The sequence below is a fragment of the Scyliorhinus canicula genome, chromosome 3 (assembly GCF_902713615.1).
Source record: "Scyliorhinus canicula chromosome 3, sScyCan1.1, whole genome shotgun sequence".
NCBI lineage: Eukaryota > Metazoa > Chordata > Chondrichthyes > Carcharhiniformes > Scyliorhinidae > Scyliorhinus > Scyliorhinus canicula.
Window position 1 is genome coordinate 52,676,290 of NC_052148.1, and position 16,753 is coordinate 52,693,042.

The 16,753-nt window shown below is 50.4% G+C and overlaps 1 protein-coding gene across 2 annotated transcripts in view; it reads left to right on the forward strand.

Annotated features, from left to right (window-relative positions):
- The window catches only part of rab27b (RAB27B, member RAS oncogene family), a 211,585-nt gene that overhangs the window by 99,195 nt on the left and 95,637 nt on the right, over nucleotides 1–16,753 (forward strand). The window contains exon 1 of one of the 2 annotated variants that reach the window (XM_038790527.1): nucleotides 15,194–15,274. The exons of the other annotated variant lie outside the window; for it this stretch is intronic. The gene's annotated coding sequence lies outside the window, so the exon portion shown is untranslated. Of the gene's footprint in view, nucleotides 1–15,193; nucleotides 15,275–16,753 lie in introns of those variants that run through there. 2 annotated transcript variants of the gene reach the window in all.

A 16,753-nucleotide genomic window follows, 5' to 3' on the forward strand; every position in this document is an offset into this window, starting at 1 on the left:
AGTTGGTACTGCCATGGTGCCATTAGGATTTTGGTTCAGCGATGATGAAGGAAGAGTGACATATTTCCAATACAGGATGGCGTGTGACATGAGAGGGACTGTTCCCATATGACTTTCTATTTAGCAGAGGTCACAGGTTTAGAAAGTACTGTCGAAGAAGCTTTGGCGAGTTTCTGAATTGCGTCTTCATCGATGTGGAGGGAATGAATGTTTAAGGGCGGATCTGGTACTGGTCAAGCAGGTGACTTTTCCCTCAATGATGTTGACCTTCTTCAGAATTGTTGGAGCTGTGCTTATCCAGGCAAATTGAGATTATCCCATCAGAATCCTGACTTATGCCTTGTGGATTGTGGAAAAGCTTTGGGGAGTCAAGAGACGAGTCACTCACTGTACAAATTCCAGCCCTTAACCTGCTCGTGGTTAACCACGGAACAACTGGATTCGTCAAAACTCAGCACTCCGGTGAACTTGGTGGCTGTAGGTAGGAGACTCTTCAGATTTTTGACTAACAAGTGAGTCAAAGATTATGGGGGGGTAGGCAGAAGGTGGAACTGAGGCCAAAATCAGAACAGCCATAATTCTATTAAATGGTGGATCAGGCTTAAGGGAAGAATGGCAGATTCCTGTTCCTAATGTATGTTCATATTTTCGACTGCCAGAAGGGTTGAAAGGCTTAAGCTCACGATGCAGCAAAACGCAAATCTCTCAGACCATCTCCCTGGATAGGTGCTGTCTCCTCTGGCACTGGCACTCTGTCATGTAGGGTGGAACACCCAATGTCATGGGTAGAGCACAATGCTGCAGCCCCTCTCTATGCTCTTTCAGCCTCCTCCTAACGCAGGAAGACGTGTCTACTGAGGCTCCTCTTCGCTGTCCCACCCAGTGTCAAGGTGGCCTGTTCACATCTCTAGTCACTGAGTGGCCTGACGCTGGTCTTAGGACTCTCACTACAGAGCCTCTCAGCACCAGCAATAATAACTGCCATTGGCTGAACAAGATCAACCATCCTTTATACGAGTTGACTAGTGTCTCCATTAGCCCAGATGGCTCTCCACTGTATGCACACAAGGTTCACCCTGACATCTACCAGGCATTGTGTCTAACCCATACCTGCTGATTGAAAATATTAAACTCCCCCAGTCAGGCCTTTTAATTGTTCCAACAAGTATCTTCACAACCACTTAATTGGTGAAGTGGTAAGTTCTATTCGTGCCCCCTTTCACTGGTCATTCTACTAAATACCTTCACAACTATAAAAGAGCATGGGCGGGATTCTCCGACCCCCAGCCGTGTGGGAGAAACGCCAGGGGTCGGCGTGAATTCCGCCCCCGTCGTCCTCCTAATTCTCCCGTCCCCCAAAAGTTTCCCCGGTGTGAGTTGCGCCGTCCGCCTCGGAGAACGGCGGGGACCGGCACAACTCAATGGGCCCCAGGGCTGACCGAGTTCAGCGGCCCGCGATGGGCTGAAGTCCCGCCCGTTCTTTGCCAGTCTCACCGGCATAAATTAGAGTAGGTCCTTTACTGGCGGGACCTTGCGGCGCGGGCAGGCTCCAGGGTTCTTGGGGGGTCGCGGGGGAATCTGGCCCACGGTCGGGGCCCACCGATTCGCAGGCGGGCATGTGCCGTGGGGGCACTCTATTGTCCCGCACCGGAGGCCATGGTCCTCCGCCATTCCCGGTGCAGAAGCGAACCCCTCTGCGCATGCGCGGGGATGATGCCAGCATGTGCTGGTGCTCCCGCGCAAGCCGGCGGAGGCCCTTCGGCGGCGTTTGGCATGGCGCCAAGCTCCTTTCCCACCGGCCGGCCATGCGCCAACCACTCCGGGGTGGGCCTAGCCCCTGAACACCTCCGCAACTTTGGGGCGGCCCCACGCCAGAATGGTTCGCGCCACTCCGTCCCGCTGGGACCCCCCGCCCCGCTGGGTAGGGGTGAACCCCGCCCTATATTACCCTTACCCATTCCAACAGAAAATAGCCCTTGTTCCTCAAGCCTGTCTAAAAGAGTTAACATTTTATACAACCTGGGACCTTCTTGGTAAATCTGTGCTACATGTTGTCTGTAGTCATAATGTCATCTCCAGACATAGAGGGCGGGATTCTCCCATCCCACAGCAGAGTGTCCACGGCGTTGTAAACGCCATTGCGATTTACGACAGCGTGAACGGGCCGCTGCCAGGAGTAATTCTGGCTGGTACAGGGGCCAGCATGGCGCTGGAGCAGTTTCAACTGTCAATCCCGGAGCGAATTGGACGCCGCGAGATCCACGCTTGCACAGTGGCCTCCTTCGACGCACAGGCCCCGACGCAACATGGTGCAGGAGTACAGGGGCCGGCGCGTAGGAAAAGAGGCCGGGGGACAGAGAGGCCGGCCCGCCGATTGGTGGGCCCCGATCGCGGGCCAGGCCGCATTGGAACCCCCTCCCCCCCCGGGGGTCGGTGCCCCCCCTCCTCCCCCCACAGGCCGCCACCCGACCCTTGCATGCAGAGTTCCCGCCGGCTGCGAGCAGGTGTGGACAGTGTTGGCGGGTCTCAGCGTTTTAATCTGCGGCCATTCGGCCCATCCAGGGCCGAGAATCGGCGGACCTGCCACGTAGAGCGGCCTGCGACCGGCGTTCCGCCAAACACGCCGGCGCCAATGGTGCCGATTCTCTGCTCTGCGGAGAACCGCATACCGGCGTCGGGGCGGCGTGGCCCGGTCGCGGGGATTCTCCAGCCCAGCCCCGGGCTGAGAGAATACTGCCCAGAGTGCCCAGAACTGCATCATCCTCTAACGATGGCACATGTATTGCCTTATACAATTCAACATTACTTGTTCTGATATTCGGTGTCCCGACTGTAAAATGAGAATGGGTTTAACTGACTGATGTCCATTTTTGCCTTCCACCCTATCACAGACGTTTTCATTTCCACTCTGCTCCCTTTCGCTTGCTTAAAACCTGTTACATTGTGTTCTGCTGCATTCCCTTTTTCTTTCCAATTGATCACTTCTTCACCAAATTCGATTAAATTTGTCAGCCGTGACTTTGCTTCAACAAAACTAATCCATAAATTTTTAAACATCAGGAAAACCTCATTGTGAATTGCATATTCAAATGGTTTGCTTGCAGCTGATGTGAGACAACCCTGGTCTATAATTAACCAATTTATCAATTTCTACTTTCTTGAAAAATGTGATGATGTGGCGATGCTGGCGTTGGACTGGGGTGGGCACAGTAAGAAGTCTTACAACACCAGGTTAAAGTCCAACAGGTTTGTCTCAAACACTAGCTTTCGGACCACTGCTCATGTGAATCGAGCTAGTGTTTGAAACAAGCCTGTTGAAAAATGTGGTATCGGTGCAGTGACAGTTTGCCGTTGGCTACTGTCCAATTCCGTGTACAATTTAATATCGAAGGATTGTTTGACCAGAGCCTTTCTTCTCTGACGCCTTCAGCAGCCTTGGATGGGTAACGTCAGGACCATAGTGACGAATCCATTTTAGGGTCTGTTTTTCTTTTAAGAACAAATTATTTTGCTACAGTCATCTCTGAGGTTGCCACATATCCTCATTTCATCCTCCTACGTTCTAATTTATTCCATCATTTGTGAAAACTAACTCAAAATATTGCATTAATATATTGATTCCTCATAACTAAAGTCCTTCCTGCATCCCTGAACACCCCGTGAGGCAAACGTTGTGCCATGGAAAAACATATCTGATCTATTCGGCTACTTTCTCTTTTTAATCTCTCTGCTTTCTTCTTTCGTTAAGAGATCATTTTTAATTTGGAATATGGTTTTGTACACAAAGGCAATCGGGTAGTACATTGCCTAAAAGGCCAGTGTTGTCTGATCTAGAATTATCTAGAAAGTATTCAAATGAGTTAGACCTTTTAAAAAAAAGTGTCATATCCACCTTTAGCATCGAGAAGAACTTGCACCTGAGCTTCCATGATCGACTCATTTGCATGCACATTGGTACTAGTATTGGTGTGAGACAGTAGCGAATTTGCATCTGTCCAGGCTGTGCAGAAAGAGTCCAGTCTGCACACTTGCTCAGCAGACTGGGGAATAAACAAGTAAGAGGATTACAGCGCTTGTCCCTTTTATTTCACCTGGAGTATCACCTCGGCCAATCTCAGCAATATTTATATTTGACTTAAATAGTTGTGACTATTCAAGCACCATATGTACCTGGAGAGTACCAAGCCAAACTAGAAGAACCCACAACTGCAATCATTCAGATCCGAGTGAGTCCTGAAGAGAATTGAGGCAGGATGAGCAGGCCCCAGGGTGTAGGCACTGTGACATTATCATAAATGTAAAGAACTGCAAGGGTTAATGTAATGTCTAAATCAACCACTAGAGGGAGCTAGATGTACAACTATATAAGACATTGATGCTAAGCCTTGTGGGGGAGAGATGGAGGAGAAAGCTAGAGGACAGACTGAAGGAAAGGTAGTGTAAATGAGAGCAGATCATACTTAATGTAATAGTGTAGACTAGAGATTGGTAGTAGATGAGTGTAGATTATATGTTTATTATCAACTGTATTATACAGGAGTAAGTGTAGAATCCAATTAATTAATGTTAATACATTTATAGCTTTGATCAATTTAAAACTATTTGTGGTCTTTGTGAACACTCCTAATAATAATAACGATCTTAATTGTCACAAGTCACAAGAATTAACACTTCAAGGAAGTTACTGTGAAAAACCCCTAGTCGCCATACTCCGGCACCTGTTTGGGTACACCGAGGGAGAATTTAGAATGTCGAAATTACCTAATAGCACGTCTTTTGGGACTTGTGGGAGGAAACCGGAGCACCCGGAGGAAATCTATGCAGACACAGGGAGAACATGCAGACTCCGCACAGACAGTGACCCAAGCTAGGAATTGAATCTGGGACCTTGTTGCTGTGAAGTCATAGTGCTAGCCTCTATGCTACCATGCTGCCCCATACGCCAACCATCCTAAAATTAGAAACACAAAGAATACCACAGACACCATTAATTCTCCAAAGAATTATCCCTTTTGCCATCTGGACAGAGGTGGTCCTGACATGTACTGCAAATTCATTCACCCTCAGCGCATCTGAATAGTGTTCAATTCTTACCCAACCTGGGCACCAGAAACTCTACACTCTGTTAAAGTAACACTTGTTTAGTGAAATGCTCCTTGCTTTACAGGGGCGCTAACCTCGCATCAGCACTATGGACTCCCAGCTCCCCACACAGCAATTACATGTATAATCATAGCATCTCTTCATCTAGTTTACTTTACTTCTCTCATGCTACTTGGCACACACTCCTGAACTGCTGGGCATACTCTCATTTATTTTCATATAGGACACATTGGCACGTACTGCCTGTCAAAGCCAGGTCACAGGAAATACATTCCCACTTCTAAGGCCCTCACCTTACTTTGAGGAGAAGACCACTTGTCTCATGAAAAGGCCCTCAAGTCTTGCTGTCGAATAAGGTGAGGTTGAGTATATTTTGCCTGCACAAAGTATTAACTAGGCATCTGTCTGTTGCACTGGCATCCCAGTGAAGCACAGTAAAGACAATCTTCCACCTCCTTCTCTGTCTCCTTAATTCCAAGGATTGATGTTTTGAGGAATGGACATTTGACAGAGAAGGAGGAACTGGAAGTCTTCAAGCACATCAAGGTAGAGAATTCCCCGGGACCTAGTGAAATGTATCCCACGAAGTTGTGGGAGTTAGGGAGGAAATTGCGGGTCCCCTAAAAGAGATATTTGAATTGTCGACAGCCACAGGTGAGGTGCCTGACTGTTGGAGGGTAGTCTTTGTTTAAGAAGGCCGCATAGAAAACACTGGGAACTACAGACCAGTGAGCCTTACTTCTGTAGTGGGTAAATTATCTGAAGGTATTCTGAGAGACAGGATCTACAGTCATTTAGAGGGGCAAAGACTGATTAGGGCCAGTCAGCATGGCTTTGTAAGTGGAAAGTCACGTCTCACGAATTAGGTTGAGATTTTTGAAGGGCTAACCAAGAAGGTAGATGAGGGCGGTGCAGTCTATGTTGCCAACATGGGCTTTAGCAAGGGGTGGGGCAACCTCAAGAGACTTTTGCAGAACATAAGTAACCAACGACATAAGTAATCAACAACCTCCTGTCAGCCTGGTCCTCATGTATCAGCTGCAAGAAACAGTTAAATTAGTGGGCGTGCCATGCCTGCTTTTGAAAAGCCCCGATGTGGCTGGGAAATCTGAATATTTTTCTGAAATCCAGCCCTGTGAGGATCAATCAGAAAACGCAGATGCCTGTAGACAGATTAGCACATTAAAAAACAAAGACACGGCTTTAAAAATGATCTAACTTAGCTTGGTTGGCTGTTCAGCTGGTTTGTGATGCAGAGCAATGCCAACAGCGCAGGTTCAATTCCTGCACTGGCTGAGGTTACATGAAGGCCCCTCCTTCTCAACCGTGCCCCTTGTGTGAGGAGGTGTGGTGACTCTCAGGTTAAATCACCACCAGTCAACCCTCTCCCTCAAAGGGGAAAGCAGCCGATGGGACTATGACGACTTTCATTTTACTTTACCTGATGTGAAATGCAGGAGCTCCAGTCTTTTCTGATTCAGGAGCTGCTCACCTTGTCCCTGAATACCTGACCTTGACAGCTGCAGCACCTCTTGAACCATGTTCAAGGTACCTCAAGTACAGCAGCAGCAGCAGCCCAAAGCACGTTAACTCGGATTTGCTTTGCTACCAACTCTCAAAACTGGGAACAGAAATATTATTTGCGGCGGTGAGGGGTTTGGGGGGGGGGGCAATGAATTGGGCAAAGTGGTTAAAAGGGGACAAATATGGTAAAGAGAGACGAAGACAAGGGTGGGATTTTTCAGCCCTGTCGCAGCGGGGGTGGCGCTGAAAATTACGGCGAGCCGTTCAAATGTCCATTGATGTCGTCAGGCCTATAAAATCCCACCGGCATAAAGTTCCACTCACAAGGTGGTTAACAAAACCTCAGCAGTAACTATGTACCTGTCCTGTCAGAGAGATCAGTTGAGGAGACTGATGAGATGCCTGGGGAATTGCAAAAACAGTGGGAATTTTGTTTTGCAACCTTTCCAGATGGCAAGTCACAGGAAGACCATAGAAATATAGTAACAAGCAGCTGTTTTGTATGTCAGCAGTAAAGTGGCACCCCACGTATGAACAGAGATGATTAAAAAGCACCACTTCAAAACAGTATGCCTTGTAAAGGTCAACTGCTGGAAGTTATGTCAATGTAGCCAAAAACTAAGATTCACTGTAGTCAGGTGAAAAATGATTGAAATTGTTTTTCCATGATTCTGTGAGGTTACCATTGTCTGCCCATTCAGACTAACTGGTTTCCTACGAGTACAGTTAGAATGATAATAGCAGGTTCACTGTCCTATCGCCATTTTGTTGTTGTTTCCCTGGTGGTGCACAAGGCAGGCTTTCATCTGTTTTGTTGGATAAACTGTATCTCAACCCTTTCTACTGTCCTGGTCAAATCACACTGATGCAACTTTAATTCAAATCACTCGGTTTATTGGTTTTCCTTATGTCTACTCACGCAGAATTAAAGCTCCAATTTAATTCTCACAGTTTGTCACGCCGTTCCTAGTCAGTTTCTAAACGTTTCTTTCAGGTTAGATAGGGTGGACAGCGAGAGCCTTCTCCCGCGGATGGGGGTGGCTAGCACGAGGGGTCATAGCCTTAAATTGAGGGGTAATAGATATAGGACAGAGGTCAGAGGTGGGTTTTTTACGCAAAGAGTGGTGAGGCCGTGGAATGCCCTACCTGCAACAGTAGTGAACACGCCAACATTGAGGGCATTTAAAAATTTATTGGATAAGCATATGGATGATAAGGGCATAGTGTAGGTTAGATGGCCTTTAGATTTTTTCCATGTCGGTGCAACATCGAGGGCCGAAGGGCCTGTACTGCGCTGTATCGTTCTATGTTCTATGCTCTAAGTGGATTAACACGAGAGACTTCCTGTGGCGGCCGTGGAGGGAGTGGTCGCACACAGGGCGACTCCTGCTCAAAGATGTTCGTTTTGGCCATTTTCCCCCGGTTTTTGGGGGCAGCACGGTAGCATGGTGGTTAGCATAAATGCTTCACAGCTCCAGGGTCCCAGGTTCGATTCCTGGCTGGGTCACTGTCTCTGCGGAGTCTGCACGTCCTCCCCGTGTGTGCGTGGGTTTCCTCCGGGTGCTCCGGTTTCCTCCCACAGTCCAAAGATGTGCGGGTTAGGTGGATTGGCCATGCTAAATTGCCCGTAGTGTCCTAAAAAGTAAGGTTAAGGAGGGGGTTGTTGGGTTACGGGTATAGGGTGGGTACGTGGGTTTGAGTAGGGTGATCATTGCTCGGCACAACATCGAGGGCCGAAGGGCCTGTTCTGTGCTGTACTGTTCTATGTTCTATGTTCTATATTACCCATCTTGCGGCTGTTTAGCACAGGGCTAAATTGCTGGCTTTGGAAGCAGACCAAGGCAGGCCAGCAGCACGGTTCGATTCCCGTAACAGCCTCCCCGAATAGGCGCCGGAATGTGGAAAACTAGGGGCTTTTCACAGTAACTTCATTTGAACCCTACCCGTGCCAATAAGCGATTTTCATTTCATTTTCATTTCTTGGAGGAACTGGCCAGCTTCATTCCTATGAGGGAATGCTGTCAATCTCAGAGCTCAGACCTTTAGGTCTTCAGTCCTCTGCGATGATGGCCTTGAATCCTCCCTCCTCCTGTCTCCGGTGGATTTCTTTTTATCCTTTGCTTCCCATGTATGTTACTCAGTTCAGCACTCAATGTTCCTCCAAACTGTGAGCCACCGTCCAGGGCCGGCTCAAGGTACCGGCAACTCGGGCAGTCGCCCTGAGTGCCATGTGCTAAGGGGCGCCATCAAGGAGTGCGTGACTGGCGTCAGAGACCCGGCGCCGCGTAAAAGACTCGGGTCTCGCGCATGCGCAGTTGGGCCGGTGCCAGCCAGTGCATGCGCGGTGGCCGCCCTCCCCCAGGCCGCCCCGCACAAACATGGCGGATGGATCCAGGCTCGCCGGTGGAAGAAAGGAGGCCTGCCGACAGAGAGACCGGCCCGCCGATCGGTGGGTCCCGATCATGCACCAGGTCACTCCGCCCCCCCTCGGGCCCCCTCCGCCCCCCCTCCTCCGGCCCCGCCCCCCCAAAGGGCGCCGAAGTTCAGCTTGCCCGGGGCGCCAGCAACCCTAGGGCCGGCGCTGCCACCGTCCCATGTAGATAACAGAATACACTTCAACATTTTCCTTTTTTCTGCAGGTGCCCACTGTCTGGACTGAAATCTGATATTAATTACATCAGCTTAGTTAATCACATCAGTTTGGTTGATCACACCAACTTCAGGAATGTTTAGTCTCGTATGGAGCCTGCTCTGATATCAAAAGCATTTCCCTCACTGCCAGCAGTTTCGCTGTACTACTTGTTTCTGCTTCGTTGTTAGCCTCCTTTTCCCATCATGCTTAGTTTGATCAATGTATGTACCTGTTGATGTACATACTGTTAGGCTAAATCTCAGTTCAATGAGTGAGTCGACACAGTAAGGCTTCAATCAAGTAGATAGTTTTTACTTAGGATTGTAACACGTACAGCCATCTGAGTTATGGCTGGAGAAGGCGCATTCTGCCGAGCCTCAAGTTACACACACTGATAAAGGTTGTTCCGCGCGCAATGGCCTTGGGCGGGTTACATAGCTGCCCACTCACAGTACTGTTGCTAACCTAAATGTTATCTAAACCGCCACCCCCATCGCCCTCCTTAGTCAGAGCTAGAAGCAGCTGCACAAATATACCTTACAATACTTACCATCTCCATAGTGAGTTGTACATGAAATAGGTCACTAGCCTGTCACCAGATGCTTGTAGCTCGAGGGGCACCACTCTACTTCAAGCATAGCCAACCAGCAGTCTCCCCCTGCTCTTGCCACCTGCCATTGGTATGTGTCAGAGGGATTTTGCAGGTTGATACTCAGTCTATTTGGCTACATTGTGAATGCACCTTCCTCGGCTATCAAGCCCTGGGGTGGGACTTGAACTTTGAGCTTCTGGCTCAGAGCCAGGGATGGTACCCAATGCGCCATCAAACTTCCATTTTATGACCATGACTTTCTTTTTTATTTACTTGATGGCTGTAAACTGGGGAGACAATGTGCATGTTAAATAATTCAGGGCGACATTAATCCTAACAAATGTGACTGAATGTCCGAGTGGCTTATTGATAGAACTCCAGTGGGGAGGTGGTGAAGGGGGTCCTGCCTGGCCACAGCAACACAACGAAGAAGAGAGAGAGAGAGAGAGTGACTGTCGTACTAATGTTCAAAAACAGTGTCACTTTAACTGACAAACTTTGCGAAAAGCTCAGGTACTAGTACTATGCACACTTTGGAGGTTAGTAGCAGGGAGTTGTAATCAGCATGTGCTGAGACATCTAGGCATGTGTGGACTACAGTCAGGTCAAAGATAAAGGGAATGCTCATTTGCCAGTTCACCAGAGGTTGAGGTTGCAGGATTCAGATGAGGACATCAATGAGGTGGCACACAGCAGAGCGCTCATTGACATGCACGCTGATACAATGCACAACCAACCTCCTGTTACAGTCAAAGCTGCAAGTTGCTAGACCACGTCACGTTGAGCTTGCTCTGTCCACAGCGTTTGCTCCACTTCCCTGTCTTGTTGACAGAGAAGAGCCAAAGGTTAAATGCGAGCAGTGAGGGAAGTAGTTTCAAAACTATATTTGAAATAAAGGATCAGGTATGTATTAGTTACGTAAAATGAGGCAGCAGGATGTCCTATCAGCAAGATGCACCTCATCAATACTTCTTTGATAGCGCTTCACAAATCCACAAATTCCACCACCTCGAAGGACAAGTCAAATGCCACCTGATTTAGAATAGGCCTACCTGCACTGTCGTGGGTCAAAAATCCTGGAACTCCCTCGCTAATAACACAGTAGGTGTACCTACACCACATGGACTGCTGCATTTCAAGATGGCAGTTCATCTCTACTTTCTCAAGGGCAACTAAATGAGCAACAAATCCTTGCCAGTGATGGTCAGATCCCGCAGTTCAACAAAATTATTGTTGTGAAGAGTACAATTTACTTGCGCTTCAGTGGACATAATACTTAAGATAGAAACACTGCTTGTTAAGGTGTTTTCACCTCAAAGGAGAAATTGTTAATTATTTGATGATAGCTATCGGCATTTCAAGTAATGGTAAAATATTCTACTCTCTTGGAACTGGTATTATCAGGTCAACTCATTGAGTTTCAAATGTAAATGAAGTTAGTCCCTGATTAATTTGTTCTGTTTTAATGTTGTAGATATCTATATAATCCCTACGGTGCAGAAGGCCCACTCCTCCTGCCCTATTCCCATAACCTGCACATCATTGGACACTAAGGGGCAATTTAGCATGGCCAAACCACCTAACCTGTTCATCTTTGGACTGTGGGAGGAAACTGGTGCTCCTGGAGGAAATCTACGCAGACACAGAGAGAATGTGCAAACTCCACAGTCACCCAAATCCGGAAATAATCCGGGTCCCTGGAGCTGTGAGACAGCGGTGCTAACCACTGTGCCCACAGTGCCACACATTGGTCCGGGATGCGCACTTATTGTCAAGACACCTGCTTTAGTGTCATTTTACAGCCGGCCTATGCGACAACAAGTGTCCCAATTGGCGCCATTTAGGAATGAATGTGAGGAGAGATTTTCGATCGCATTCAAAACAACAGTGACATTTTCCTTAAAACTCTGCAGTACAGTGTCATGTGAAGGATATCAATACAAACAGTATTCATATATGGCCTGCACTTCTGTTTCCTATGGCCTGTTCGCTGACACCCTCCATTTCACCACCTCTCCCTGCTTCCCTGCCTGATCCTCACAATCATGGCCTCTTCTGTTCGTCGATCCTCCAGTTTGCCAACCCTTCCACTCGTGTCCCTCCCACTTATTAATCCTGGCCGAACCTCCTACTTGTCGACCCTCACTCATCGACCCTCCCACTTGTACACCTGGCCCCTCATCGACTCTGCCACTTGGTGACCCGCCTACTCAGAGACCTACCTACTCATTAACTCTCCCACTTGCTATCTCTCTCCATCTCACTGATCCAGCTGACCAGCCCCTACTGAGCATTCAATCACTTCAACCGATTGGAAGAGGGAAGCAAAAAGTGAGAGGGAGAGTTGAGGAGGGAAGTGATGAGTGGGTGAGGCAGTGAATGGGTAAGACAGTGAGTAGGTGGGTCAAGGAGCAGGTGCAGTGAAGAGTGGGAAGTGCAGGGAGCAGGAGGTTCAGCTGGTGGGAGGGTCCGGGAACAGGATGGGCAGTGAGTGAGAGAGATGGCGAATGGCAGGTTTGGGGAATGAGGGTTAAGAGCTGGAGGGTTGGAGAGTGGGAGGGTTGATGAGTGGGAGGGTTGGAGAGCGGGAGGGTTGGAGAGCGGGAGGGTTGGAGAGTGGGAGGGTTGGAGAACGGGAGGGTTGGGGAGCGGGAGGGTTGGGGAGCGGGAGGGTTGGAGAGCGGGAGGGTTGGGGAGCGGGAGGGTTGGAGAGCGGGAGGGTTGGAGAGCGGGAGGGTTGGAGAGCGGGAGGGTTGGAGAGCGGGAGGGTTGGAGTGCGGGAGGGTTGGAGTGTGGGAGGGTTGGAGAGTGGGAGGGTTGGAGAGTGGGAGGGTTGGAGAGTGGGAGGGTTGGAGAGTGGGAGGGTTGGAGAGTGGGAGGGTTGGAGAGTGGGAGGGTTGGAGAGCGGGAGGGTTGGAGAGCGGGAGGGTTGGAGAGCGGGAGGGTTGGAGAGCGGGAGGGTTGGGGAGCGGGAGGGTTGGAGAGCGGGGGGGTTGGAGAGCGGGAGGGGTTGGAGAGCGGGGGGGGTTGGAGAGCGGGGGGGGTTGGAGAGCGGGAGGGTTGGAGAGCGGGAGGGTTGGAGAGCGGGGAGGGTTGGAGAGCGGGAGGGTTGGGGAGCGGGAGGGTTGGAGAGCGGGAGGGTTGGGGAGCGGGAGGGTTGGAGAGCGGGAGGGTTGGAGAGCGGGAGGGTTGGAGAGCGGGAGGGTTGGAGAGCGGGATTGCCGCGGAGTGGGTGGGTTGATGAGTGGGAGGGTTGGAGAGCGGGAGGGTTGGAGAGCGGGAGGGTTGGAGAGCGGGAGGGTTGGAGAGTGGGAGGGTTGGAGAGCGGGAGGGTTGGAGAGCGGGAGGGTTGGGGAGCGGGAGGGTTGGAGAGCGGGAGTGTGGGAGGGCGGGAGTGTGGGAGGGCGGGAGGGTGGAGAGCGGGAGGGTTGGGGAGCGGGAGGGTTGGAGAGCGGGAGGGTTGGAGAGCGGGAGGGTTGGAGAGCGGGAGGGTTGGAGAGGGGGAGGGTTGGAGAGGGGGAGGGTTGGAGAGCGGGAGGGTTGGAGAGCGGGGAGGGTTGGGGAGCGGGAGGGTTGGGGAGCGGGAGGGTTGGTGAGCGGGGGGGTTGGAGAGCGGGGGGGTTGGAGAGCGGGAGGGTTGGAGAGCGGGAGGGTTGGAGAGCGGGAGGGTGGGGAGCGGGAGGGTTGGAGAGCGGGAGGGTTGGAGAGTGGGAGGGCGGGAGTGTGGGAGGGCGGGAGTGTGGGAGGGCGGGAGTGTGGGAGGGCGGGAGTGTGGGAGGGCGGGAGTGTTGGAGAGCGGGAGGGTTGGAGAGCGGGAGGGTTGGAGAGCGGGAGGGTTGGAGAGTGGGAGGGTTGGAGAGTGGGAGGGTTGGAGAGTGGGAGGGTTGGTGAGCGGGAGGGTTGGAGAGCGGGAGGGTTGGAGTGCGGGAGGGTTGGAGAGCGGGAGGGTTGGTGAGCGGGAGGGTTGGAGAGCGGGAGGGTTGGGGAGCGGGAGGGTTGGAGAGCGGGAGGGTTGGAGAGCGGGAGGGTTGGAGAGTGGGAGGGTTGGAGAGCGGGAGGGTTGGAGAGTGGGAGGGTTGGAGAGCGGGAGGGTTGGAGAGTGGGAGGGTTGGAGAGCGGGAGGGTTGGGGAGCGGGAGGGTTGGAGAGCGGGAGGGTTGGAGTGCGGGAGGGTTGGAGAGCGGGAGGGTTGGAGAGCGGGAGTGCCGCGGAGTGGGTGGGTTGGTGAGTGGGAGTGTTGGAGGGTTGGTGAGTGGGGGAGCCGCAGAGTGGGTGGGTTGGAGAGTGGGAGGGTTGGTGAGTGGGAGGGTTGGTGAGCGGGAGGGCTGGAGTGCGGGAGGGTTGGAGAGCGGGAGGGTTGGAGAGCGGGAGGGTTGGAGTGCGGGAGGGCTGGAGAGTGGGAGGGTTGGAGAGCGGGAGGGTTGGAGAGCGGGAGGGTTGGAGAGCGGGAGGGTTGGAGTGCGGGAGGGTTGGAGAGCGGGAGGGTTGGTGAGCGGGAGGGTTGGAGTGCGGGAGGTTTGGTGAGCGGAAGGTCGGGGAACAGATAGATGGACGAGCAGTTGGATCAGGGAGCAGGAGGTTTAGCGAATAACCGAGATGGAGGGAGGGGGGAGAATGGGTTGGGGTGGGGAAGGATCAGGGATTGGGCGGGTCAACGTGTCGGATGCCAGGGGGCAAATGGGTCAAGGAGAGAAGGTGTCGGGGAGTTGGGGAATGAAGAGTGGGAGGTCAGTCGAGTTCACATTTTTCTTGAGTAATTAATTTGTTTCAGAAGGTATTTTCTTTCTGAATATAAAAATTATAGGAATGTATGGTATTTTGATTTTCAGGGTATAATATTTTAGTGTTCTGTTTGCTGTTGTGAAAGGCACTACAGAACCTAGCTACATTGTGTGGTCACATGGGAAAATTGGATCCACTTAATATTGGTTCATTTAAAGTTGAACTTTTCAGGAATGTTTGGCGAGGAATGACTGAATTTAGAATCGCGGCTTATCTGAGGAATTGGGGTTGAGAAAGGGAGAAGTCAGGAATGGTGGAATGGTGGTCCATTCTCATGTAACAGTGAGCCTCCATGGTATTCTGTTTCATTTTGTCTACTTTAGCACCACTAAACCCAAACAAATGATGCATTCTTGCTGAAAGGTTGCAGTTTGTAATTTCATAAGATCTTGAGGCCCAGAAACAGAACCAAAAAAGAATTCTGATAAGATCTCTTGCCACAAACTGGAGTTTCCTGCATGACTGTTCATCTGAAGACGTGGTTGCAATGTAACGAGATGGAAATCTGAAACGATACATGTGAGGGAAGAAGATTGTGCATTTTGTTCTTCTGGAATGATCAGTACTGCATCCATTTCAGTCCAATACTCAACATCAGTAAAGAGCAGTTGGTCGGTGGCAATCCATTGCGTCTCTCTGACTGTAAGTAACATGAAGACTTGAAGTGTTAATTTTGTTTGCATGAGGGACGTTTGCAGATACCAAGCGATAGAACGCATTCTGCGCTCTGTCTGCAATCAAACATTTCTGCAGCTGTTTTTGCAGTTGAATACAATTGCAAAAATCTGAGGTTGTAAAATGCCGCTTTCTAATTATGCCTTTTGTATTAATTGTTTCACGGGGTGTGGGCATTGTTTGCTAGGCCGGAATTTGTTGTCCATTCCTAACTGGCCTTGAGAAAGTGGTGCTGAGACCCCTTCTTGAACAGCTGGAGTCCATGTGGTGTAGGTATATCCACAGTACTGTTAGGAAGGAGGTTCTCGGATTTTGACCCAGTGAAAGAATGGCGATATAGTTCTAAGTCAGGATGGTGAGTGGCTTGGGGAGGAACTGGTTGGTGTTCCCTTTCATCTGCTGCCCTTGTACTTCGAGGTGCCAGAGCTTGCAGGTTTGGACAGTGCTGTCAAACGAGTCTTGAAAAACTGCTGCAGGCAGTGCAGCTTGTCGATGGTACACACTGCTGCTACTGTTACATTGGTGGTGGTGGATGGAGTACAATCAGGTGGACTGTTTGCCCTGAATGGTGTCGAGCTTCTTGTGTGTTGTTGGAGCTGCACTCATCCAGGCAAGTGGAGAATATTCCATCACATAATGACTTGTGCCTTGTAGATTGTGGACAGGCTTTGGCGAGTCTTTGGTGTTAGTTTTGGTGATGCAGCTGCTGTTTTAAGTGAAAACTGGCATTTGTGCCACTCCCAGCCACTGCTATGCTGAATGTTGTTGGGAGCATTAGCCCAATGTGTGCACTGCAAGTGTGCAGGCAGGCCCACCCTGCCATTTTGGATCGGATTTGTTTGTTGTCACGTGTACTGAGGTACAGTGAAAAGTATTTTTCTGCGAGTAGCTCAACAGATCATTACAACAAAGCGATTTGCTGTTGTTCGTTCCCTCCGTTGATGATACCTGAAGATGCCACAAGCGGCAGACCTGGAGGCCAGTTCTCCAGGATAAATTTGAGATTCCACCACTATACATTGCTACAGATGTGGTTGCAGGCTGCCCTGAGGAGAGGTGCCCCATTCACAATGATGGCCTGGCAACTCTAGACAATTCATTTTTTGAAGTTTATTGAAGAGAATTATGAGAAGGTGCTTCCATCTTGAGGTACCTTCTCTCCCTTAATTGCATTGGCAAGTTTCCTGTCGGCACTGGAGGGGCTCAACTGACCTTCCAGCTAATGGAGTCAGCCCGTTGTCCTTAATGGGGTGGCGAGGGAATCCTTTGGCTAGTCGAGTGACTATTTCCAATACAGTGTGGGGTCAGGTTCCAGGAGGCGGTTGCATAGTGGTCTTATCACTGGACTAGTAATCCGCAAACACAGGATACCGCTCTGGGAACCCAGGTTTGAATCCCACCATGGCAGATGGTGAAATTTGAATTCAATAAAAATCTGGAATTAAA